The 26,962-nt window shown below is 33.8% G+C and overlaps 1 protein-coding gene across 1 annotated transcript in view; it reads right to left on the minus strand.

Annotated features, from left to right (window-relative positions):
* Bap170 (Brahma associated protein 170kD) overlaps positions 1 to 26,259 on the minus strand; it is a 261,081-nt gene extending 234,822 nt beyond the window's left edge. The window contains exon 1 of the mRNA XM_035361388.2: positions 26,146 to 26,259. The gene's annotated coding sequence lies outside the window, so the exon portion shown is untranslated. The remainder of the gene's footprint in view (positions 1 to 26,145) is intronic.
* Between the last annotated feature and the right edge of the window lie 703 nt (positions 26,260 to 26,962).

Genomic DNA, 26,962 nt, shown 5'->3' on the forward strand with positions numbered 1-26,962 from the left:
CAGAGGAGGTGTTTCCCTAGTGTTCGGAGAACTTTATAGAACAACTATTCGCTAGTCACTTTCGCTGTGTGTTTGGGGGTCGCCGTCTGGCTGAAAGCGCAATTCATTTTGTAGATCTAATTTTGATGTACTATCAAATAAGTTATTTCGTTAAATATCACTATAGCATCTAAAATGCCATCAATGAATCAATGAAAGCCAATTTACGAGCTCCTTTCCAAGACATACATTCAAAAGCCATTATACTTCCTCCTCCATGTTTTATTGGAGGTGTTCGCTATTGATGTTAATATAATGAGCGTTCAAATGGAAGATATAAACTGGTATTATAAACATTTCTTGCAGTATATTCGCATAGTGCGTATGCTGGCTTGAATTTTACGATTCAAGAATACTCAAATTCCAAAGAGTCAACATATCCATGGTGATTTGTTTAGCAAGGAATATGTAGTAGATGAAAACAAGATGTTACAACTAACTCAAAGGGAAACGTTCTTCGGTTTGGGCGATTCTGTGTTATCGAGTTTACACCCCTACGTTGATGAAGGTGGTGTTTTACAATTAAGGACGATGATTTCTCATTCAGAAGATACGAAGGATTTTCGGTATCCAACAGTTTTACCTAATCATAACCATTTTGTTGTTTTCAGATTGATGTTTGATACAAAACTTATGTTAGTGAGCAGATGATGACAACAATTCTTAGAGCCCTTTTGGATTTTAATTGGTTTTCAAACCATCCGAGCCATTCTTAATCAATGTTTAAAGAGTAAACCGTACAAAGTGAAAAATGTGAAGGCTTTACCAACTGCCTTGCCTGAAGATCGTGTACGTAATGCCAAGGTTTTTGAAGGAACAGGAGTAGATTTTACTTGTCCTTTAAACCTCAAAGACCAAGGAAAGGCAACCCCGAAGAAAGCATGGTTGCTTGGTCTGGTTTAGTTGATTATGGCAAAGCACACTAGGACTATCCTGTCTAAGCGGATGGATTCCTTTGTGGAAGACATTTAAGGAAAACTGGCTCGTAGACACATTAGACATATAGGAAACCACGAAAACACACATGCAGCCAGCCCATTCTCCTGGAATCGAACCTATATCGGAATTACCACTATTCAGCGGTTTTACTACTCGACCGCTGATAGTAGAAGAAAGAATGGATATGTCTATTTACATGTGTAGAATATCGACAGGTACATCACGAACTGATTTCCATTCCATTAACTGATCGCTTTTATGAAGGGTTCCGAAGATTTATCAGATGTAAAGGACGATCGTCTATAATCCACAATGATAGTGGAAGTAATTTTGTAGGAAATGCTGATGGTTTGAATATTATTAATTGGAAGAAAAATTGAAGTTTACAGCATTGCAATGTCCGCTGGAAGTCCATTCCTCCTTCTGCACTATGGTGGGAGAGAATGATAGGTGTTTTTAACAACTACCTTAAAACATTTGTTGGGAAAGCGTTGCTGGATTTCGAATAATTACCAACAATCCTCTGTGACTGCGAAGGCATCATCAAACTCTTAATCTGTAACTTACATTTCCGAAGATCCAAGTAATCCAATTCCCTTGACTCCTAATAAGTTCTTGAACGATGCTGAAAAAGTTGGAGTACCTGATATAGACTTTGTAGAAGCTCAAGAATAAACGGTTCAAGTACAGACTAAGTCTGAGAAAATATTTCGTAGTGACCCCTTTAGGCCAGCTGAAGAGGGAGGTCCAATAAAAGATCGTCGAAGAAGATAAATGTTGATTACATCGTATTGATTGGAAGTGATAAGTTATATATATATAAAAAAGTTTAGATTGGCCATTTATAAAAGTGTTAAGGCTTCTTCCAGACTAAGTCCTTATCCAGATGGTAAAGTTAGAATGGTATATGTCAAAACAGCATCGAGTATACTCTTACGACCAATTTAAAAAATCAAACCGTTGGAAACTGTTGGACATCAAGACGCTGCTGAAGCAACAGAAGACAGCAAACCTCAGTCCAAAAATAATGAGAGCCAGAAGGCAACAGAAAAGATAAAAGAACTCTATAAAGCTCTTCTCTCTGGATGTGATCGTTAGAAGAAGACTTCTAAGAGACTGAACCTTATAAAATTATTATTTATAAAGAATAGTAGTAATATAATTTTAGCAGTGTCAAGAATTCATACTTCGTTCAAGTATTAGTTTGTTTCAGGAAACACACTTTAACATTAAAATTTATGTTAACTTAATTTCTTTGAATTAACTTATGGTGGCAGTACGTTGACTATTGACGAGCCACACCTTTTTATAGCAATATTTAGGTTTAGCAGATTGGCAACAGCGTGTTCATCTCTTCCGAGGTAGCGGTATGCGAGCGAACCTGCTTAGAACGAACCTGCATTTCTATATATAAATATATCTATTTGTAATTGTTTATAACCAGTATGTTTCTTATCACATAACATGACTCGGTAGAGTTAACTTAGTGAAAGTGAATGACCGTAGTGTCCAGTAGTCGGAACCACATTTTGAGGAATTAAAGCTTTTTTAACATTTTCCCCGAACCAATTTTTTGCTTTCAGATCCAAATAAATGAAACTTGCTTTCATCACTGGATATATAATCTTTCGAAATTCAAAAGTTTTTTTTTTTTTTTAATATGTCTTTAAAATTGTATTTTTTTCCCTATTTGCTTCATTAATGAAAAGCTTCTTCACTGCCCTTCTACTTATGTCCATGCATATAATTTCCAAGTCCATGTATATAATTTCTTACAGCAGGTGGTGTCACGGGAAAATTAGAGTGGGATGCAACGTCATTTGCAATTTCATTGCTACTAATAAAGTGATTTCTGATTTCTCCATGAGCCTACAATCTCTTGTTGAAAGGGAGATCAGATCGTTTGCAGGATTCTTTTTTCCACTTGATTATCTCTTTAACTACGTAGAACACAGCTGATTACGTTTAAATTTTTAGATATCTGCCGATAGATAAAAACCATTCTTTCCTTAAACTGACTACTTTTTCACGATCCTATAAATAAAATTTTTCTTTTTTTGCAGACGTTGCGGGAATCGCTCAAAATTTTAACTCACGCTAGAAATAAATATATCGCATTTCATGCAACTTACGCTCATTTATTTAACCAACTAAATTTTAGTACGCGTTTATAATTTGGTGTTTTTTTGTTCCCCACCCCCTCCCCGCTGCTTCAAATGTCCGAATAAATATCTCGGTGGATTATTTTCGTTTCTTTTGTTAATTGAAGTGCTGTGTGTTTCCTGACACTTATTTTTGGTTTACCATATTAGGAATGAAGTTAAGACTTAAATAAGCTCTGCTCAAATACTCCTTTTCGGCCACTATATGATTAAAACCACCAGTTTCATTGAATTTAGTTGCATCCTTTGTAACCTTGCATGCATGTACTTTAACTTCCAAAACACGGAACATTTCTGTTATTCAATTAGTTAAGGTCAATAAGAGCAAGGTTTTCAAACAATGTTTTGTTACCAGAAGCTGTATTTCTTTAAACGAAATCAAGTTTAAGTAAATATATCAATAACGTTATCAGTTGCACTCGAGCATACTATTTGAAATAAGGGGGAGGGGCAGAAGCAAATTTTGATGCTTTCGTCACTTCGTTAATTCTGTTTAAAAGTCATACACATTCTAAATTTTCTCTTATCGAGGATTCTGTTATAAAATTAGTAAATTTGGCGAAGTACCAATTTTGACAAGATATTTCTGATAAACTCTCTTATCAGCGAAATCTTGTGAATGATTTATTGTTGCTTACTTTATCACGGCAGAGAGCTTGAGGCCTAAGCTCTAAAGAAAGGATTAAATTTCAGAAAAGCATCAGTTACAAAATCAGCAACTGGAGTGCTCTATAAATTCTTAAATGATTTTAATTTCATATGGACACTATTTTCGAAACAGAAAGAAAATTACAGCGACATATTACGCAATGTTTAGACACCAGATTTTGCATAAACTAAGACTCGCGTTCAAATTTGTGGCCGACTGAGGAGGCTGTATGGAGTTTTTGTGACTTCTCCACGTGTAACAAAAACTCAACTAAATAAAAGAAAGTTTTTATAAAATAAGCTTCACTTAAAATTCACAAAATTACTAATGAATTTAATAAAGAAAATGATTTATCGTATAGTTTTATGAAAAAAAAAAGGGATTACGTAACTCTAACTCTCTTTATAATGTTAACCTACAATTTTATATCCGAAAAATAAAAGCATGGAGCTGCTTTGACAAATTTAGACAGATAATGATTAATACTTTTGACTTTTGGCTAATACTTTACTTTTGGAGCCCACGCTTTTATTGTTCTTGGTATAAAACTGTATATTAATTTTGTAAAGAAAATAATTCAATGTATTGTCTTCATTAAACTATATGATACATTATTTGCTCCTTTCAGTTCATTATTTATTTTATGTTTTAAACGAAAGCTTATTTTATAAAACTTAATTTTTTGTTTTACGTTTTCACGTTTTTAGTCCCAGTGACACGTTATCAATCAAATTATTCAACTGGAAAACCCTTTTTAACAATGAAAAATCACTCTTTTACTTTCAAAAAATCTGGTTACGTCAGATGATTGAAAAAATGCAGCGATTTTGGCCAAAAAATCAGAAATTATGTAAAAAAAATCTTATCTAAATTAATTTAAAAGATTTTTTTTTCTTTCTATCTGATGGGGCAAGCAGTAAAATTCTAAAAGTTTTAGCTTCTACATTAAACGAAGATATCACCGAAAAATAATTTCAGTATTAAAAAAAAAATAAATCGAATTTTGAAAAAATATTTTCACCACATTGTATTGACATTCTCTACAGTCACCGTGTGTGATAAATTTTAACTCCATAGCTTATCAGGAAACAGTTTAAAAATTAGCGACAAAGTTTCGACCACAGCGACAAACACTATTAGCAAATTGAATGAAAGCATTATAAAAAAAATTATAGGAGGTCGCCTAATTAATATTTATTTATCATTCTTGTTTGGAAAGCTGAGAAACTGAAGAGTTTCTTTCACAGCCTTTTAAAATTTCAAATCTTTATAGCAGACATTTTTGAATGTTAGAATTTTAAAGACCAATAAAATAATATAATAATACGTATCATAACAAAGCTAAGAAATCAATTTTTAAAATAAAATGCCGAGAAATATGTATATACATTTATGAAATGGAAAAAATAAAAATTGTAGCGATAGATTTCATTGCAAATAATTTCAAACGCTAGTCTATCCTTAAACTTTTGTTTTTGAGATTAATAAAATGAAAAATATTTTTATAAAGCAGAGCGAAAATAGCATTCACAATACAGTAGAAAATTTTTATGATAAGCTTAATTTCTTTGCCAATAATTTTGTGCAGTAAGGCGAGTGAGATAAATAAATAAATAAGATCAACTTTTGAGAAATCTGTATGTACGCAAGAAGAACAGTGTAACGTAATGCTATTATGATGCTGAAACTATGTTTTCAAGCTTTAGTCCAAAGAAATTTCTGCTTCGTACTATAGATTAATTTTTTTAACGTAGAAAATCGCTGAATTAATATCGTTTTGACGCTAACGTATCGTAAGACGCTAGAAAATTTGTTTTGTAATCTAGGTATTCTTGCTTTAAAAGAGGCCAGGTAATTTGTTTTGTAATCTAGAAAATGTTTCGAAACTTTGAAATTGACACATTTTTAGATTTTAAAATAATGTATATCAAATAGCCAAAAAAAATTGAACAATATTCGACAATTCAAAGAATTAAAAATTTCAAAAAAACTTAATTAAAAAGATTTTATTCTGCTCTATTCAATGGCACCAAAAATAAAATTCTGAGCTTTTCAGTTTGTTCGTTAAATAAAGTTATGTGCAAAAAATCGTTTCAATATTAAATTTAATTTAATTATGAAAAAAATTGCTTCCCACTATTCTATTGTCTTTCACAAACTATGCATGTACAAAATTTTAATCCATAGTTTACCAGGAAGTAGTTTAAGAATCGAGGACAAATTTTTGACCATAGCCACAAACACCATGAGTAAGCTAAATAAATAAAAGCTTATAAGAAATAGGAGACTTACACGCACACACACCAAAAGCTAGAGTTATCTTAGATAATTAGCACATCTTCTTTCAAGTAGATAAAGCTCAAGTATTTATGTAATTAATTAACAAACCATTCAACAAAAATTAAATTAACAAACCATTCAACAAAAATTAACATTTAGATAGAAAAAATTATTGTATGACATCTCGATTTAAATAGGAAATACTCTACAACAATCTCCTTACAATGAAAAACATTATGTATTATTAAGACGTTTACCTTTCTTCTGAAATTTCTCATTTTGTAATACTAATAGGCAACATACTATACTTACAATTTTTTAAATAATGAAAGATCTTACATAGCGTAAAATAGCTTCTTTCCTCCACCAGACTAACTCCCTCCGTAATACAAAAGTAATGAGAATTTTCGGCGTTTACATATAGAAGAAAAGCAATCTCTTTCTCTCTCAATGTACAAGAAGGAACCCACCAGGTGACCAGTGGTAAAATCTCTGAACACATTGGTAGTTCGATATGGGTTTGATTCGAGGCCAATGGGCTGGCTGCATAGATGTTTGCGTGGTTTTCCCCACGTGTAACATGGATAAGAGCACATTTTCCTAATAAAATTCTACACGAAAGCATACCTGCCCCTTAGTGGCTTGCTGATCGCCGAAGCTCAGGGCTTCCCTTCTCTTTTTCTTTTACAAGGCTATCTCAACTGGAGCAGCTTAATCTTTGGACTTTTACATGCGTCAGGAACCTAAAGGGACTCATTCTGGAATCTGGAAAGAGCAGCAGTATTGCATCTCTCGCTGCATGCCAAAATAACCAATAATGTATCAAAGTATCAAAACATGCCCCTGGGCAGATAGTCCTAATTTGCGTTGCTTTGTAGAGGTTTGATTAGGAAAAGTTCTCATACTGGATGCTTTAAAAGTTAACATTGGATGGTTTGTCATGTATATGTGCTATATAAGATGCCTTTAATTTTATTAATGAACAGTGTACATTATCCCTAGTTTCTCATAGGTACATTAAATCTTATTACACTGTTAATAGTCTTTCAGACATCATAGTTCTTTACTCAGCCCAACCTACACTTCTGGTAAATAAAATTTGCCCCTTTTCTTTGAATAATCATTTGCAATGAACGACAAAAACATAAAATTCCATAAATAAGTAATTTCATTTAATAATATTTAATGTCATTCATTTATTCTTAAAAATTTCTATCAAGGGTTTATTTCTTCATTAGCTTCAATTTTTTATTTTTTATTTTATTTATTTATTTTTCGATTTGGTTGATTGGTTACGTTTAATTTTAATAATTACTACATATACAGTCTCATTTTTCAAACTTTTATGCTCTGTTTTTGATCCAGGTTTTAGCGTTAGAGTGAAGTATTAAAGATAAAAAGGTACTATTCCGTTTTGAGGACCGTAAAAAATTGCAGCGAAAATGTATGCGCAAAAGCGCCAAAGCTAGCAAACGCGGCCATTTAACAGCGCACCAAATCTAGCGCACCCGCTGATTTCAGATTGCGTAAGTTTATATAGTTCTATATTTCTTAAGACGCCATTGAAATACTACTTTAATTTTAAACCCACGTTCATATTGTTGGCTGAGAGGAAAAAGGAAGAGAAAGAAAAATCTTGGAAGAAAGCAAATATATAAAGTAATAATGATAATTAAACGCACATTATTATTAATCGCATTATGAATCAATTAACAATTATGAATAAATATCGATATTTTTATAGCGTGAAAACACTACATGTTTTAACTACTTCGTATATGTCAATGCAATGAGTGTTCTACATTTTTTAGTATGAAGTTTGTACATAAACGCCAAATTGTTGTTTTAGCGAATCCTTGTCAATCTTTCATTAAATCTACAATAATGCTAAAATAACAAACCAAATGTTTCAAAACTTTCCGCGACTCTCCAAAAATTCTGTCGTAAATTGTTGTCTTCCCTTCTCAGAGAAACACTAGTTCAGATTGTTTAATCATGGATCGCAGACATGATTTTTAACACTGTACAAAAAGTAACAGTACAGTTGAAAAATTTCGGTAAAATCTTACGTGCTAGCAGTTTTATAGCGAAGTCTGGAAGATTAAATATTAAGGTATATTCAAATCAACTTTTCATACCTAGAGCGAAAAATCTACTTAATGATCTTACAAAGCAGGAGGAAAGGTTTTTTTCGCGTAACCTTTAATTTTTTTTTTTTAAATTTTATTATTATTATTTTTTTTAATTTTTTTATTATTATTGTTATTATTATAATTGTTTTAACTTGGTGTTACATGTATTCTTTGGAATTGCTGTATCAAATACTTTAAAGCTTTAGCTAATCTTGACTGTCCTCTTCTTTGCAACCTATTTTAAAATTTGCAGTTGAATGTGCAATTTTTTTAACCAATCTGGTTCTCTCTATTTTCGTTTAAGAGTGATATGAAGCAATGATAATAAATTTAATGTGTTTAACTGCCAGACAAACGGCTGAAAACAATATTCCTCACATATTTTTTAGCCTCGCGAGCCCACATGCATGTAGTTACGATTAATTGTGATACATATGCAGCACTGTAAAGAATGAGAAAGTAAAAACAAAAGAAATTTCAAGAAATTAATATTATATGAAGAATAACAAACACATATGATAATAATAACTACTTGATAATTATAAATTCATAATTACAGATAAGCCCACCAGCGGCTGAGCGGTAAAGACGCTGAACACTGGTAGTTCGGTCCGAGGTTCGAATCCCGCGAACGGGCTGGCTGCATGGGCGTTTTCGTGGTTTTCCCCATGTGTAACGTGTATACGAGCCAGTTTCCCTTAGAAAGTCCTCCACGAAGGCATCCCTCCCTTTAGGCAGATAGCCCTCGTGTACTTTGCCATAATTGAATAATCCCAATCCCATAATTACAGATAAATTTATATAATTATGCAGTAAGAATTGGATTATTTTGATCACGGCAAAGAACACGAGGGCTTTTCAATAAGGGAAGGAGTGCCTTGGAGGATTTTTAAGGGAAACAGGCTCATGTTTACGTTACACACGAGGAAAGCCCCTAAAACTCTTGCAGCCAGCCTGTTCGACGGGATTTGAACCTGGATTTAACTCTCAGTGTTCGGCGATTTTATCTCCTGGCCGTTGGTGGGCAATTATACAATAACAAAACGAGCACTATAAAACTTTTCGCAACATGTGGCCCGATGAGGAATTTGGAAACCACTGGCGTACGGAAAAACAAATACAGAGGTAGAGATGTACAGCTTGTTTATTTAATCAATTGTGGCAAACCATACGACAGTTATCTACCTGAAGAAAAGAGACTTCTTCATGAAGTGCTATCTACGTTTGGTTTATTTAAAGCCTAAGGCAAAGACGCCTTCGTAGAAGACATATTAAGGTAAACAGGCTCATATTCACGGTACATGAGCAAAAACACCAAATGCCCATGTAGTCAACCCGTTCACCAGGATTCAAACCCAATTTCGACGTATCAAAGTTCAGCGCAATCATATTCACTTGGCTGCTGGTGAGTCGTTAAAGAAACATAATCCTCACACTGAACAACAATATGGTAGATGATCTGATAATTTTGTGAAGTTTTGTCAGATTAGTTTGGTTTATTAGATTAGAGCAAAGCTGAAAAGCTACATGCCTAAGAAAGGGGTTTCTTCCCTAAAGAACTAAGAGAAGCTGGCTCGTAATCCAAGTTACACATGGGGAAAAACTAGAAAACGCCCAGGCAGCTAGTTCGTTCATTGGAATTCGAACCCAGGTCGAACTACCAGTGTTCAGAGATTTTACTGCTCGGCCACTAATTGACAAAGTTTTGTCCGGCAAAGAACGGTGTTGATAATCTGATCTGAGTAAGTTACTCATGACGTTAAGTTAGTAAGCTACTCATGATATCTGAGTAAGTTACTCGTGACGAAATAATCTGTCTAAATATTTTGAAGAGAAATGTGACTGCAGGTGCGAAAAACTGTAATTAACAGGCAGTTACAAATTTCAATGCGGTAATTAACCGAAGCACACTCATGATATAATTCGTTATTGCTATCGTTTAAGCGATTATAAACACAGCACCCGACGACTGTCTAGGTACGGGAAGGGATGCTTCCATGAAGGATTTTGTAAGGAAAATTTGCTTCTATTTAGGTAGGTAACACATAGGTTAAGTTATGTGAATACGGGAAAGCACACGAGGCTATCTGCCTAGTCGTTACACAAATCACAAAAACAAGCATGTGTTCAGCGCCAGTGAACACATGCCCTCTCGGCCAGTGATGGCGTGGCGTGGCGTATTTAATTATGGCAAAGCACACTAGGGCTATCTGCCTAAGGGGAGGGATGCCTTTGTGGAGGACGTTTTAAGGGAAACTGGCTCGTATACACGTTACACATGGGGAAAACCACGAAAACACCCATGCAGCCAGCCCGTTCGCGGGATTCGAACCTCGGACCGAACTACTAGTGTTCAGCGACTTTACCGCTCGGCCGCTGGTGGGCTCTCGGCCAGTGATGAGAGCCAGGTATTACTTGAAAGTCTGCGGTAGCTTTTTCAAAATGTCATAAAAATCGTAAAAGGAAAATTAGGAAACAAAAGCAAAAAGAGAAAAGAATGGGGAAAAAAAAAAAAAAAAGAGAGAGAGAGAGAGAGAAAAGAAATGTGCAATCAGACTTGAACTTAACGGATTGACAACCCATTTCAGAGTTCTGATACCAAAATAATGATATATGAAGTAATTTCTAATGATCAAAAACTATTCAGCAACAGTAAGGGGAAAAAAAAAATAACGAAAATGACAAAAAAGGGAAAATGCTGTCGATGTAAGACCGACTGTAAGGGACTTGAGCACTTTGCAACGAATTATTAATGTACACTGCTCAAAAAAAAAAATGGGACAGTCCTATATCTCCCGATCTACTGGGCCGATTGACAAAATTCAAATTGCGTTCTTCATGTCTCGAAAGCGCGACTTAGGATATATATTAGATTTATATATAGCACTATTCTAACATAGGTATTTTGACACAAAATCGGACTTTTTCTGAAATAACATACCAATTTTTTTACATATTTCGATTCTACGACTCAAATTACGCCTAAATATGAAATTTTGTAAAATTTGGAGCGAAATTTACGGAGAAATTCACAAATTTATGTTGGCACTTTTTTGTCAGTTTGCGCCAAGAATACTTTACTTGGCGAACTTCTTAATATATGGCAACCTAGTTTCCTTAGGGAAAAAAGTCACCATCGTTCCTTTTTTCCAAATAATATTCTTTATATTATATTTTTAATTATAACTTATTATTTTAAGTAATTTTTTCTTTTCGAATTTCATTTTAATTGTTTAAGTTGCACGTTTTTTTTTTTTTTTTTTTTTTTTTTTTTCTCCCGAATAACTGTTTTAAAAATTTCTATTTACCTATTCGAACTGCGTAAATAAAGGTGCAGCGTTTATTTTTTTCTTTTCAAATAGTTTTCTTTATATACATTTTTCGTCATAGCTATTATTTTAGGTCATTTTTAAATTTTTATACTTTTATTTTAATTGTTTGTGTTGCATTGTCTCTTCAGATAATTGTTTTAAAATTGTCTATTTATTCCTTCGAACTGAGCATTTTAAATATATTTATTAATATCAATTTTCCAGAATTTGATTTTATTTATTTGAACTGCGTTTTTTTCGGAAGAATACTTTGTAACCCAGACTACGATGCGTTTGAAAACTGCATAATATATTAAAAGAGAAAATACAGTAAAGCACAGTTTTACACGCCTTTCAATGTTCCGTTCAGAAAAAATATATATAAATAAGAGAGATGTATAACCGATATTTTAACTTAGGATGACTTGCATACACTGCTTTAAACAGTTTTATCATTGTGCCCATTGCTTTACACAATTTTATCCTACATTTGGTTTCTTAAAATGTTATTTATATTTTAGTCAAATATTTTATTTTTGAAATCGCAAGAATCAAATATCATAAGATTGAAAAGTTTTAAATTTAAAAAAAATACGAATACTAAATTTTACGAAAAAATGTATTTTTCTTCTCTGTTTCTTTAAGCATTCTGAAAGTATATTGAAAAGTATCCAACTTTTCGAAACATTTTGGCATTTCTGACAATCATTTTAAATAAAGTTATCGCCTTCCATTTCATAAAGGCCCACAAACGGCCGAGCGGTAAAGTTGCTGAACACTGGTAGTTCACTCCGGGGTTCGAACCCCGGTAAACGGGCTGGTTGCATGGGCGTTTTCGTGGATTTTCTCATGTGTACCGCGTATGACAGCTGGTTTCCCTTAGAAAGTTCTTCACGAAGTATTTCGTCAGAGCCTTTATCAGTCTTTAGAGGCTAAACATTTTGAAGCTATGAGATGAAAGGAAAGACTGGTTTTATCAAAAGGTTTTGGTTTATTTTATTATGACAAAGCACACTACGGCTATCTGCCTAAGGGAAGGGATGCCTTCCTGGAGGACTTTCTAAGGGAAACTGGCTCGCATACACGTTACACATGGGGAAAACCACGAAAACGCCCATGCAGCCAGCCCGTTCGCGGGATTCGAACCTCGGACCGAACTACCAGTGTTCAGCGACTTTACCGCTCGGCCTCTAGTTCATCAGGAAGGGGAAAAAAATCTTTAAGTGACATCCACATACATCACTGGATAAACTCCTGAATCTTCAAATAATTCGACTGAGGAAATCATGGGATTCACCATTTATGATACGATATGATGTTCTATAACGTAATTTACACAACCATATAGTTTAAAACCAGTCGCTCTTCACTTTAATCTGCAATGATATCGTTTTGTCTTTTCTGTTAACACGAGCTCAATTGATGGTATTTGCTGGTGTACTCGTCCAAGTGTTTTCTCTTTGAACACCTAAATTCTTTGAAGTATCCTGAAAGTATATTCGAAAGCGTCCAACTTTTTGGAACATCTTGGTACTTCTGACAGCCAAATTTCCCTGCAAATTTTTGCTTACTTTTCTCCCTAATTTTCTTCTTTCCTTCTACAGTTATTTTCAGTGCTCACACAAGAAAATTAAGATTTTTCGACTGCTAGACTTCCATACATTTTGCATTCTTGTCAATTTTTTAAAATATCAATTATATGAATTGCGTTTCAGCTAAAGACAGCTTTTCATTTTCTAGTCATTTTAGCTATAAATAAAGTTTAAAGCGAAGTCCAAAGGATAAATAATTCAATTAAAAGATTTTTGCTAAATGACAAAGAAATAAAACAGTCCAGCAGGGTTTATTCTGTACCACAGAGTAACCCGATTCTTATATCGGCTGAAACAATCTAAATCATATTAAAGATCATGTTTTTTTATACAATCTATAACGCGAGAGAAAAAATTAGCTTCTTAAAACATGCTTTCTAAGAGAATTAATATAAAAATTTATATTTATATATATATTTTTTAAAGTTGGGACTTGAACCAAACTGTCAGACTTTTAAAGCTTATTTTACATGGTGGTTATTATTAAAGTTCCACTTTGAAATGGTCATAAAAGGAAAACTACCGGACCAAATGTTATCAAACTTGGGAATCGTGTAAAGGAGGTTATGAGAATTTATTTTCGGCGGAAAAAAAAAAAAGAGTTCAAAAACTCACCATCAGGGGAAAAATGGCGCTGTATACAATATAGTTAAATGAAATAAGACACGAAAACATCTGTTTAAAATGTGTTTAATATTTTCCGAAACGTGTTACAAAGCATGTTCAATGTACCGTCCAGCATTTTCCGAAAGCAAGTTAAATCATGTTACTGCATTCTCAACAGCAGCTCTTAGCATATCAAGTTTGGTTGTGGTTTGGTTTATTAGATTACGGCAAAGCACTCGAGGGCTATCTGCCTTAAGGGAGGGATGCCTTCGTGGAGGACTTTTTAAAGGAAACTGGCTCGTATACACGTTACACATAGCATATCAGGAGGAATGTTATCAGTGTATCACATTTTTCATTTCTGCCAAATTGTTTAGATTATCACTATAAACAGTGCTTTTGAGATAACCTCATAGACAAAAGTCACAGAGGTTGAGGTCTGGTGGGAAGAGGGGAAGTGTTGGCCTATAAGACGTTCGTTCATTTGTGAAATGTTGCCTAAGTAACTATGCGACACTCTTGAGGTGGTGCCCAGCCCCGCATAAAAATCGTAGTATCTAAAATGCCACGTTACTGCAGTTCATGTATCACGAAACATTTTAATATTGGCTCTAAGGAACTGCAATCGCAGTGGTCCAGCTGTCGACTGCTCTTCAGAAAAAAATGGTTCAGTTATAAAACTAGCTGTCATTCAACAGTAAACGGTGTGAAATGACTGTTATGCAATCGAATGCAGTAGGAGAATGCAATGGAACTAGATAGATAACATGAGAGATTTCTTTGGCCCAAATCGATAAAAAAGCGTTTTGAATCAGTATCTTCATGTTTTAGTGCCGAATTCAGGCTTAAAAAATTACAAATTAGCGATCTGTAAGAAAACGATTTCCAGATTGTACGCACTTGTGAGAGTGATTTGCGATCTCACATTTTCTAATCGCTAATTCGTGGTTTTCACGGACGAAATTCTCACTTACAGGGATGGCGCACTCGACATTTATCGAATTTAACGTCTTTAAATAATAATTTGCCTACTTCAAAGTTTCTTAAGGGTATACAACATATTAAACCCGTTTAACAAAAGGTTAAGTTAGATTCCGACCCATATTTCGTTTAACAATATTGCATACAGCGCCATTTCCCTCCCTGGTGGTGAGGTTTCGAACTTCCTTTTTTTCGCGGAAAATAAATTCCCATGACCTCCTTTACATGATTTCCAAGTTTGATAACATTTGATCCAGTAGTTTTCCTTTTATGACCGTTTCAATGTGGAACTTTAATTATAACCACTCTGTATATTATTAAATTTTAATTTGAAGCTATGCGTTATATGTATACCATGCGTAAAATTTTCGCTTTTATGGAAAAATAAAAAATCGAAGCAAATATACTTAGTATAATGGACCAAAACTGAAAACATTTCCCCTCCCTCCGAAAATAAAATATTGAAATTTCGAACTTGAATTTACTGGGTTATCGAAATATTTAATTTGACTTATCTTCTAAGTCCTAGTTCCGACAACAATTCCGTCAAAAATTCCGAATTACTTAAGCTAAAGTTATAGATTTAGTATATATTCACTGTATGTTAATAAAGTAATCAGAGTGTAATAAAAATAGATTATAGAATTTACGCTGATGTAACTTTTTGTCTGACTGCACAACATGTAATGGAAGAGAAGGTTTGTAGAGATCTGTTTTTCACATGCCTCTAAAAGTAGATGTCATATTAATTTTGTCTCTTCAATGTCAAAAAACTTTCCTTTGAGAGGCAACTTTAGTTTTTGATAAAGAAAAAAAATCACAAGAAGACAAATTTGAAGAACATGCAGGACGATTGAATATACATACTTATTTTCCGAACACAAGCGGTTCTCCGACTGGTTATTGAATAATGAAAAGATGCATTGTCATGCAATACAAAACATTTGGAATACGTTTTCTGGCTGAATAACGTAAGATTAAAAGTCATCTGCTTAATTCACATCCATTTACAAGTCAACTACTCGGGCAATTGCAGAATCGTTTTGATCCTGAGCTTGTAAGACAAACCTAATATCACTGGATTTAAACACTTCTTTAATCTTCCGAGAACGTTCCTTCTTTAGCTCATATTCCAAGAATATTAAGTGAATACAATTATTGCCAAAGAAATTGAATATTCATTTGCACTACGGCTTTGTAGTTTACTAACGAGTTAACAAAACTTAAATTCTGCTTTTTGTGTCAAAGAATACAACAATATTTTAAATATTTACAAATAAAATATTAAATTGGAGATTTAATTGGAGCCTCATCAGTTGCCTAGCATTTGAAAAAGAAAATATTGTTAAATACTAATTGTTTGCTGCTCAGTCTAACCCAGGCTGCATGGTTGGTTTTCGTAGTTTTTTAGGTTCTCTTTACAAAGATTCTCTATGAAAGCATCTTAATCAAATAGCTCCCATGTTCTTTCTATGTTCAAATAACCAACTAACCTAGTTTAAGCGCGATTTCCAAGTGAAGTTACTAGTAAAATCCGAATACTCATTAAAAATCCTGTAGCTAGTCAATCGGGAGTAACATGAAAGATACGGAACCAATAATTGAAATGTTGTTACGGTACGCTGTTTCTTAACTTAGATGGTCATTCCTTAATTAAATAGCCCACCAACAGCCGAGTGGTAAAGACGCTGAACACTGGTAGTTCGGTTCGAGTTTCGAACCCCGCGAACGGGCTGGCAGCATGGGCGGTTTCGTGGTTTTCCCCATGTGTAACGTGTATACGAGCCAGTTTCCCTTCGAAAGTCCTCCACGAAGGCATCCCTCCCTTTAGGCAGATAGCCTTCGTGTGCTTTGCCATAATTAAATAATCCAATTCAATCCTTAATTAAATATAATTGATTTGTAAATTCTACTAGAACTGACGGTAAGAATTGAAGTGGAAATAAGTAATATGGTGTGCAATCTTGATTAATAAAAAATTAAAAATATTTGCATAGAAAAATGTTTGCATTCAGACAGAAAGTTTTTTGAAATATTTGCAATTACTTTATAAGAAGGATTTATTAATAACAGCAATAATTACTTATTATATTACTGATGATTAGGATTCAGTTCTTGACAATTACATTCTAAATTAGAATTTTAAGGATATAATGAAAATACGCTACGCAAAAAAATACATTTTAGGAAAAAAATGAGTTGATTTTTTATGTTTTAAAACTTCTTAATTCATTTAGTAAACATCGTATCATCGTTGTTTATTGAATCCAGAATGTTGGTGTCGTTTATATAATTATTCTTACTTGTCCACAGAATCTGCTGACTTATCTAGCCATTAAGTAGCTGCAGATCATTTCTACATAACCATTGAACTTCCATTAATTCAGTCTCTAGAGGGCTGTATGTTTATATCATAATTTGACTTTTATAAAAAATGATTATTCTAAATATTATGTTTCTATAAAAATATATTGTGCTTTAAAAATATGGATAATAGTATCAGCCGCTCTTTCAGCCACTTGAAAAGCAACAGTTTGTTTAGAAATAAATTATGCAGTTAATGTCATAAAATTCAAATAAATATCAAACGAAAATTCTCAGTTTTAGACAATTCGATTTAAACGAAGTAAAGTAGCAGACGATAAAACGCCGAAGGTAAAAATTTACTCTTACAAAAACTTACTCTTAAATTTTTTAAAAAAAGAAAAGATACGAGAGAAATTAAAAAAAAATAGTTAAAAATTTGAATAATATCATCTATAATTTAAAAAAATAGCCTTTCATATAGTATTAATAAATATTTATTACGCATCATTGAGGGAAAAAATGTCATATAATTAATTCTCCGTAAAATTTTACTTGAAGTTTAAGGTTAAAAATAGCTGTGGCAATTCAGTGTAACAAAAGTCCATAGACCACATTTGGCGTAATTATCGCTCAAAAAAAAGGTGCCAAATTTCAAAACGCGAAATTATGTAAATTCGTGTATATCTTAGAAAATTTTGAGTAAAAAAAACTAATTTTTTGCAGATATGCTTAAAAATACACCTACTTTAAGATGATGGTAAAAATTTTATAGGTTATAATTCAAAATTTTTTTCGAAAAATCTATAGAAATTATTTAAAAATAAAAATTTTAAAAATAAAACGCAAAAAATGGGTAAATTTTATTTGGAATGAACCAAAATTTCGAAATGTGAGAGAAAAAATCAAAAAAGTTTAATAAAAAAAGAGATATTAATAAATATTTGCCAAATTCAATTAACATTGAGGAGCTAAAATTTTGAGAGCTAATATTTTAAAAACTAATCGTACGATTTTTACAAAACTTGGTATTCTGGCATAATTTGAGTCGTAGAATCGAAATATGTAAAAAAAATTGGTATGTTATTTCAGAAAAAATCCGATTTTGTGTCAAAATACCTATGTTAGAATAGTACTATATATAAATCTAATATATATCCTAAGTCGCGCTTTCGAGACATGAAAAACGTAGTTTGAATTTTGTCAATCGCCCCAGTAGAACGGGAGATATAGCACTGTCCCATTTTTTTTTTTTTTTTTTTTTTTTTAGCAGTGTACATATAAGTACTCCTTATTCTTTCTCACTTTTTAAAGATCGCTTTGAGAGATCGTATTTCCAAAAATATTAGTCATAATTTTTAATACCCACTATATACATTTAATTTCAAAAATTGCATTTAAATACAATTTAAATCTGAGTTAAGAACCTTGATTATTATTTATTTATTTATTTTTTGTTGATTTCTAGATTTGTTTTTTCCTTTTGTCATAACTTTATTTGTATAGTTTTATACAAAAACTTTTGGGGAGCACATTATTATCCCATACTGACGCATTATCTTTTAAGTTATTAATTATTTTTATATCACATATGTAAGTAAGAGTATTTATACACATAGACAAAGAGGTAGCTCGAGAGGTGTATAGACAAACAAGTTGGCTAGATTAATTGGTTAAGCAGCTTGAAGGTTAACTGCCTATAGGGAGGGATGCCTTCGAGGAGGACTTTTCTAAGGGAAACTGGCTCATATTCCCATTACACATGGGAAAAGCCAACCATACAGTCAACCTATTCGACGGGATTTGAACTCAGGTCGAACTACTAGAGTCCAGCGGCTTTATCGCTTGGCCGCGGCGGGCCAGACAAACAAATATGAAAATACAGTACGATCCTACTCCTAAAATGACCAGCTCCATAAAACAGCAAAATCGAGATGACGTTTAACACCAATGTTTGTTTATATTCCCACAAAAGTGCACTGGCGAAACGTTTTATTGCACCATTAAAGGATCTTTCCCAGGCAAAATAAAATGTTTCCCCTTTCCCACAGAGAAAACGCATCTAGAATTCAAGTATTGGGGAATTAAACTGAGGTTTAAAACTTTTCATTTAATGTAACATTTATATCATATGAAGTTAATTTTTTTATTTACTAGAAATTACAGGCTTAACCAATTTCTGCCATTATTGTTGTTGCTTTCGAATAAGAACTATAATGACGTAATAAGAAATTAAAACGAATTCAGTTTGCGACAAGTGAAACGCTTATTGAATCTCATATTCAACTTCCCTTTGACCTCGGCGTCATATTTGGCGTCTCTGGAATTTCTTTTGGCGAGTTCTTGGATTTCGCTCTGGATTTCTCTCTTAAGACCGCACGCGGAACCAGCGAGACGGTATTAGGCGATTAAATGTGTGGATGTATGTTGCTACTATTAGAATTGATATTGAAAGTATTGCGATATTTCTGTTATCGCGTCATTGGAAATATCAAATAGTCAATGATTAATAGCTGATTTTGTTGTGCAAAACGTAAACAGTAGAGCAACTATTGCAGAAAAAACAGAAAAGATGGCGGCTGTCGTAGTACTCTTTATCATCATCAACTATAAAATATGTACTTTGAAGTAATATTCTTGCAAAAGTTTCGAAGAAATTTATATCAGAATAGTGACCCAATAATGTTTTCCAACATTTGGGATAAAAGTTTCTTAAATTGTTGAAAAGAGCGGCGACTTGTAAGAAACATTTTATTATATAATTTAACTGCATTTTCATAATTTTTACATACCGCAAAGTTCATTAATAATAGCTGTTATGCGTAACTATCGCTCAGTTTATGACGCAGTAATTATGAGTTGTTTTGCAAGCAATATTTTATATCCTGGATTGCCCGAAAGTTACATAAAAACCAAATTTAAAAAAAAAAGGCGAAACTTTTATTTAGTCTTTTATTTTATGAGTCTGACTGATTCGTTATAATGCTAAGACATTGCAAAACTTTACTCAATACAAAGAAAAACGAGACATATTATTTACAGTACTTGTACGCTGCATTATTTTCGATATTGGAGTGAAATCTGAGAAATTGGTTTCGCACTACGAGCGTAAATATAGTCACACGACAAGGGTAAATACAATAAAGTATAACGGGTGCTGCCATCTACAAGAACAATTTAACACTAATGCTACTTTAAAATATAGGAAGGAGCCTTCCCCGTCCCCGATAGCAGTGCTGGATTTACGTATAAGCTACACAAGCTATAGCTTAGGGCCCCCCCCCCAAAAAAAACCCCTCTAGGTATCCGAAAATCATATTTGGCACTGACATGTAATATCTGGACTTATAAAGGGACCCATATCTCAAATAGCTTAGGGCCAGTCTAAATCCGGCTCTTCCCGATAGTACATGGTAATGCAATTAATCTAGCAAAAATTCACATAATGACAATTCCCATGGTTCCTATGATTTATTATGTGTAATGTGCGAAGTTTCCGGATAATTTTCATAAAATGTGCATAATTTCTAAAATTAGAAGTTTCGGAGCCATGGAAAACCATCAAGAAAGAGGAACAAGAATAAATAAATGAATAAAATAATTAATAATTTAAAAAAATTAATGATTAGAATAAATAATTAAAATCAAAATTTAATAAAATTTAAAGAGATAAATAAACATTTAATAAGTTATTCAATAAATGGCAAATATTAATAATAATATAAAGTGCTAGAGACCTTGGCTGATTTGGCGTTCCAGCTGGAACTTAAATTTCATACAAAGTCTAAGAAATAGCTCAACCAGCCTTCAGTTGAATTTAATCTCTGAATATAATGTACTACTTTCAAGGGATGAGAGATAAAAAGATTATTCTTCTTTGACCGCCACCAGAATGCCATAGTAAGAAGCATAGGAGACTATGACTACATGATGATACAGCGGTTCGAAAGACCAAGAACGATTCATTTTATTCTTCAGTTTTATTTCTTCATTTACTTATTCATTTTATTATAATTCCTGGATAAGGACTAGCGGTTAAAGCGGGTATGGACTTTGATCATTGTATGTTAATGAGTTTAAAAATATTCCACTACACGGAGATATTCAGTCTCCGACGAAACACCATAAAAGTAGGTCGCTACATCCGTAGCGCTCAAGATATGCAAAGATATGCTAACTGCCATCTACTACAATTGCCTTTATGGAAGACTACATCACGAATAGTGCATAAGTGAGTTAAAAAATTTTGGATTTTTATTTTCTTATTCAGGATTACCCGGGGTAATCCTGAGTAATAGAGTGGTAAAGACTGCTTGGTCGTACACCACTTACTAAAGTGATGACCTATGGCCGCCACCAAAGGTTAACAACCGAATAGTTAAGATCACTGAATACTGGGAGTCTGACCTGGGCTCGATCCCAAGCATCCGACCTGACTGCATAGTTGGTTTTTTCCATGTCTAAACGTGTCTACTAGCCAGTTTCCCTACAAGTCTTCCACGAAAACATCCCTCCTCTTCGGCCGATATCCTTAGTGCGCTTTGCCATATAAAAATTTAGCTGTAAGATGATGCATTCTGTTGTAAGGTGTTATAAAATAAGTCATTGCACAGCTCGTGACAGCAATTTTATTGCTAGACTATAATACTCTTCATTGGGGTGATTTTTAACAACCGTGTGTGTGTGTGGGGGGGAACCTTCCTGCTTCGAGCCCACCAACGGCCGAGTGGTAAAGTCACTTGACAATGGCTTGTAAAAAAGTGTTGTATTCCAAATGATTAGCACGATAGCCGATAACTGCGTATTTATGGGATGTAACTGATAATGATGATATAAAAAAGTACTTTGAATAATGGGAAAAATTTCAAGTACATAATGCAGTTTCTTAAAGTTGGGAGGGATGTTTCTTTGTCTTTATTAATAAGACGACAATTAGCTACCATCTTGATCAGAGGCATTATGAAACCTTAAAACTCGGTATCGTCTATTTTTTTTTTTTTTTTTTTTTTTTTTTAAATTTTTAAATTTTTTTTTTAGTGGAAGGGCGCATGAACAAGGATAAAAATAAGTAGTAGAAACAGAATAAAAACAAGTAGTAAGAAGAAGAAGGGGGGGGGAAACCAAGAATAAATACAAGTAGTTGAAACAACGTCGAAAATTCAAGAGAAAACCTGAGGTTATCGCTTCAAGAGGAATCTACCAATGTATTGTAGGGTTTTTCTTAATTTGCATAACAAACTTATTTTAAGGTTTCCTGTTCTCAACTTCTCAAACTTCCCCTCACATGTAGATAAATGTAAATTTAAAGTTAAGTGAAGTGCTATTTAAACGTGTGATTATCTCAGTTTATTCAGAGCGTGTTTCGCTAGCCTAGCGCACGTTTCGTTGTTATTTCGCGGTCACTCTAGTAAGCCTCTTGGCCTTATCAGTTTAGTATCACAACGATTTCTGTGAGTACATCTCTTAGGAGTAATTTTGAAGTGTGTTTTTGCACTCGTTTATTTTTCAGATTTGATTTATATTACAGTCTACGTTTAGTTACCGCCGCAAGTTGACGGTGTTTTTGTAACGCACGAAGTCCGTGCTGTCTGTTATTTTAGTTTGAGTTAATAAAGGGTTATTTTGCACCCTTCTTCTGTGGTGATATTTATTTCACGCCTGTGCGAGAATTCGCCAGGTTCATTGTAGGATTTAAGTTAGTGCATGTGGTAAAGTAGAGATAGATCTTGCAGTGTCAGTTACGATATTAGCTATTACATTCTTATTATTTAAAGCAGACTATTATCTATTCATTTAAAAGCAGACCTTGAAAGCACTCATAAGCTGTTTTTAGACTTCATAATTGTTTTAGGCATTGAACCATACGCTGATTGGGAGACGTTTCTTTGATCTGCGGATGGTATAATTATGTTATCCCAAATAAGCGAAGAAAATTTAGTTACACTGATTTGTTCTTCGAAACCAAGGGCCGGCGCCGCAGCATGTGCAAGCGGTGGGAGAGTTTAAGGACAGCAAAACTTTTAGAATTTGCGAAGGAAACGGGCGCGAAATTTTGCACCTATTGGCAAAAGTCTAGTGCCGATCCTGTTTATTCCGAATAAACGCCCCATTAAGCGAAATTCTGTATAGCCCTATAACAAGAGTATTCGGTAGTTTACGCTATGCATGATTGAAGTTTTTATCACAGCCTAATTCTGAAAGGTTATCAATTTGCGTTCAGTTTGAACAGTTATACTCAAAATGTCAAAGATTTCGATAATTAAAGGATAATTCGCATTTCTCAGCGACTTTTTTTTTTTTTTTTTTTTTCTTTTTTCATTTAACACTTTAAGAACTTCATACTTTTATATACAGATGATATTTTAAGACCAATAAGAGCAACTTTATGAAATAAATATTACTGTAACGAAGGTATGTCAAATTTGCGTTTCCTAAGCTGCATGAGAGCATTCATTCATTTTCCTGCGGCGACGACAAGAAAATGACCAAAAAAAAAAAAAAAAAAAAAAAAAAAAAAAAAAAAAAAAAAAAAAAAATACAAATATAATAATAATACATTAATAAAATTGAAATTCTACCTAAAAGTCCAAGACTTGACAATCACACTTCTAAACTTATGTCAAATGCAAAACAAGTTCAGTTTTAAATAAAAAGTGTGTCAGAGAAGCTTCAGCGCTTGAAGACGGAATTCGAAAAAGTTTCAACGCTGTCAGATCTACACTCATGTTTATAAATTAAGGATAATGCAAAATCAGGCAAAGGAAGAGTTAGAAGCAAAACAAATTTGACTTATTTGTAAAGCGTATTTATTAAACAAAAGGTAAAGAGCAAAAAAAAGATGTATATGTTTGATATTATTAAAAAAATTAGCGATCTTTTCTCCCTGGAGCAAATTAAAAAAAAAAAAAAAAAAAAAAAAAAACTATTTACAAAAAACCAATATTACGTGGTTGATATGATTGTTAATACATTGTATGTCATCCCAGACGATGCAATACAGTCCGTACAACGCCTAGGCATGCTGAGTATCAAATTATCGATCTGATCTTGGGGAATATTACACCACTCAAAAAGCAATGCTCTCCGAGGTTCCGCTAGACATGTAGGAGGAGGTTGACGGGCTGCAACTCGTTGGCCAAGCATGTCCCACACGTGCTCTACTGGATTCAAGTCCAGTGAGAATGCTGGCTAGTCCATACGGGTGATATCCTCCGATTGAAGGTATTCGCTTACGATGTTTGCACCGTGAGGACGGGCGTTGTCATCCATAAACACAAATTGTGCGCCCATGGCGCCCCGAAACAAAAGTACGTGTTGTTCCAGAGTGACGTCCCGATAGATTTGGCTAGTCATGGTTCCAATTTGAACATGCAGGTCAGTTCTGGAACCCAGAATAATTCCACCCCAAACGAGCACTCCTGTACCACCATAACGGTGTCGTTCAATGGTGTTTTCTTGGTGGTAACGGGTACCTGGAGCTCTCCATATGAAAGTCCGGCGAGAATCAGACTTCAAGCTAAACCTGGACTCGTCGGAAAACATCACATAAGCCCACTGTTGCGGTGTCCACAATGCATGCTCTCTACTCCAGGCTAACCGCAGGCGACAGTGAGTTGCAGTAAGTGGAACGCATCTGACAGGTCTACGAGCATATAGACCGATCTGCCCTAAGGGTCCGTACACGGTCTGCCGTGAAATTGTCGTACCAGTGGCTGAAGAGAGCTGACGAGACAGGTCTGAGGCTGTGCTCCGCCTGTTTCTTTTGGCAGTAACTGCCAAATACCGGTCCTCATTCGGCGTTGTAACTCTGGGGCGACCTGTGCTGTAACGTCTAATCACATTACTATCATCTTGGAATCGTTGCCAAAGCCTGGAGATGACACTCTGGGCAATTTCAAGTTCGTCTGATACTTCCAGTTGGGTACGCCCACATTCCAGACGGCCGATAATTCTACTACGAAAAAATTCATCCAAATGCGTCCTTTGTGTCATAACTATTCTATTGCACTGAAATGCTTATAAAGCGCCTGCGAACAATTTTACTTCTTTGCCTGTATTCCTTATATATCACTCTCTTACACTCTCGTCATTGTGACGTACCATCGGTGTCATCTGGTTACTTCCTGAAATTTGCATATGATTCTTGAAGATGTGTGTAGTAATTTTACAGGTGATATATTTATTTTAGAGTTCGATTTCCGCGTGATTCCGAATTATCCTTAATTTATGGACATGAATGTATATTAAATTAGCTCTCCCCTTTAAATCGATGATGAGAAAGTGCCAGCCCACTTACAGATGGAATTACTTGAAATTCAGTGCGCCTAAATTCTAAAGGGAAATGCAGGGCACGTGGATATTCCCAACATTTTCGAATTTTTGCGCGATTCCCAGAAAATTTTAAATTAATTATCATTGTATGTGATTTCCGTGTTCGGTAATATGTATAAATTATGCAAAACCTTTCTCATTTGACAGAACTAGGTCCAGCGAGATTCAGGTTAACAGGCATTCATATATAACCTTTGTTCTGAAAGGGACACCTTCATAATGGTCCCGTATCTAAATGCAAATCGGCTTTCGTTCGAAAAGATAGAAATCCTCATAACGGTACCGGGACATAAGGAAATGTGCGCAAATTGAAGATCAAGAGATAAGTTTTTCTCTTGAAACTCATCGTCAAGCCTTATGAAAGGCGTTTGTTGCAAGGGGATGCGCACTCTTATGGAAGTCCGATTTTCGTTTCAGTTACTGATTAATTAATTAAGCACGAGATTAAATAAATCTTCGGCACCTTTATGAAAAACGGGGCTTTGTTTAATGGTGCCGACAGTCTCACGAAAAATGCCGTATTGTTATAAAGCTGCCTGCATCTTTATGAAAAAGACAGGATTGACATAAGGATGTTGAAGTTTTCGTCAATCAGAGCAGTTTTTCAGGTTGTGCTTCTCAGAAGTGGACTTCAAAAAATTATTCAATAAATTAAATTAATCCAATAAATTCAATAAACGTATTTCAATAAATTAAACTTACTGTACGCATGAACACCGAGCTGATAAACTGCTATGTATGCATAAGTGATGAAAAAAATGTGTATAGTTAAAAAAATAAACAAATAAAATTAAAAAATTCCTAATCTTTCTTTCTTACTTTTCTTTTTTCTTTTTCTTTTTTTCCCTTCTTCTTCTTCATCTTTTTCTTCTTTTTTAACCTTTCTTTTTCTTTTTTTCTTCGTTCTTCTTTCTTTCTTCCTTTTTTTAAAATCTGGAATGAATATAGACTGTAAATCTAATAAAAATATCTTATGCTAAATCGTCAATATTCTATCAAATATTCAGTTTTTCATACATTCTATCTAACAACTTAAATAGTCTATGGAATTTTCTTTCGATTATTTTTTTCTGTTAGTAATAGAAGGTTTCGAACTCCTGCCTTCCTGTTAAATATTTTCTTTTTTCTAATGTTTCCCAAATTTTTTAGCATCGTGACCTACTAGCTCTTTAGAAAAAAGAAAGCTGTTTTCTGGAAGTTCTCTTGAGAAAGTTGCTCTCTATGTAAGAGAAGGAAGAACCAAGAAGAAAATGTTACAACGGATTAATAATAGATGAATGACTATCAACAGTCTATTAAATTAATCCATAATTATAAATTAATTCACAATTAAACAAAACAAAAAAATGTTCAAATATCTTTTCACTCCTCAACGAAAATTATTTAACGACTCCATGCGCTATTCTAGTTTATTCAGCGTTTGAAATCTGTGTTTCCAGAAAACATTGCCGGCTATTTCTAAACAGGAAGGCAGATGCGCACCTTTATGATAAACGCCGGTTTGGCATAAGGATGCCTAAGATAATCTTTCAAGCTAGAAACTGATCTTCAGTTTGTGCACGCTCCCTTATTGCACAGCACCGCAATGATGATTTCTGTCTTTTGGAACAGCAACCAGCTTGATAAGGGTGTGGCA

Source organism: Stegodyphus dumicola, chromosome X1 (assembly GCF_044657685.1).
Source record: "Stegodyphus dumicola isolate Sdum_Otavi_A_Nest chromosome X1, ASM4465768v1".
NCBI classification, from domain to species: Eukaryota; Metazoa; Arthropoda; class Arachnida; order Araneae; family Eresidae; genus Stegodyphus; species Stegodyphus dumicola.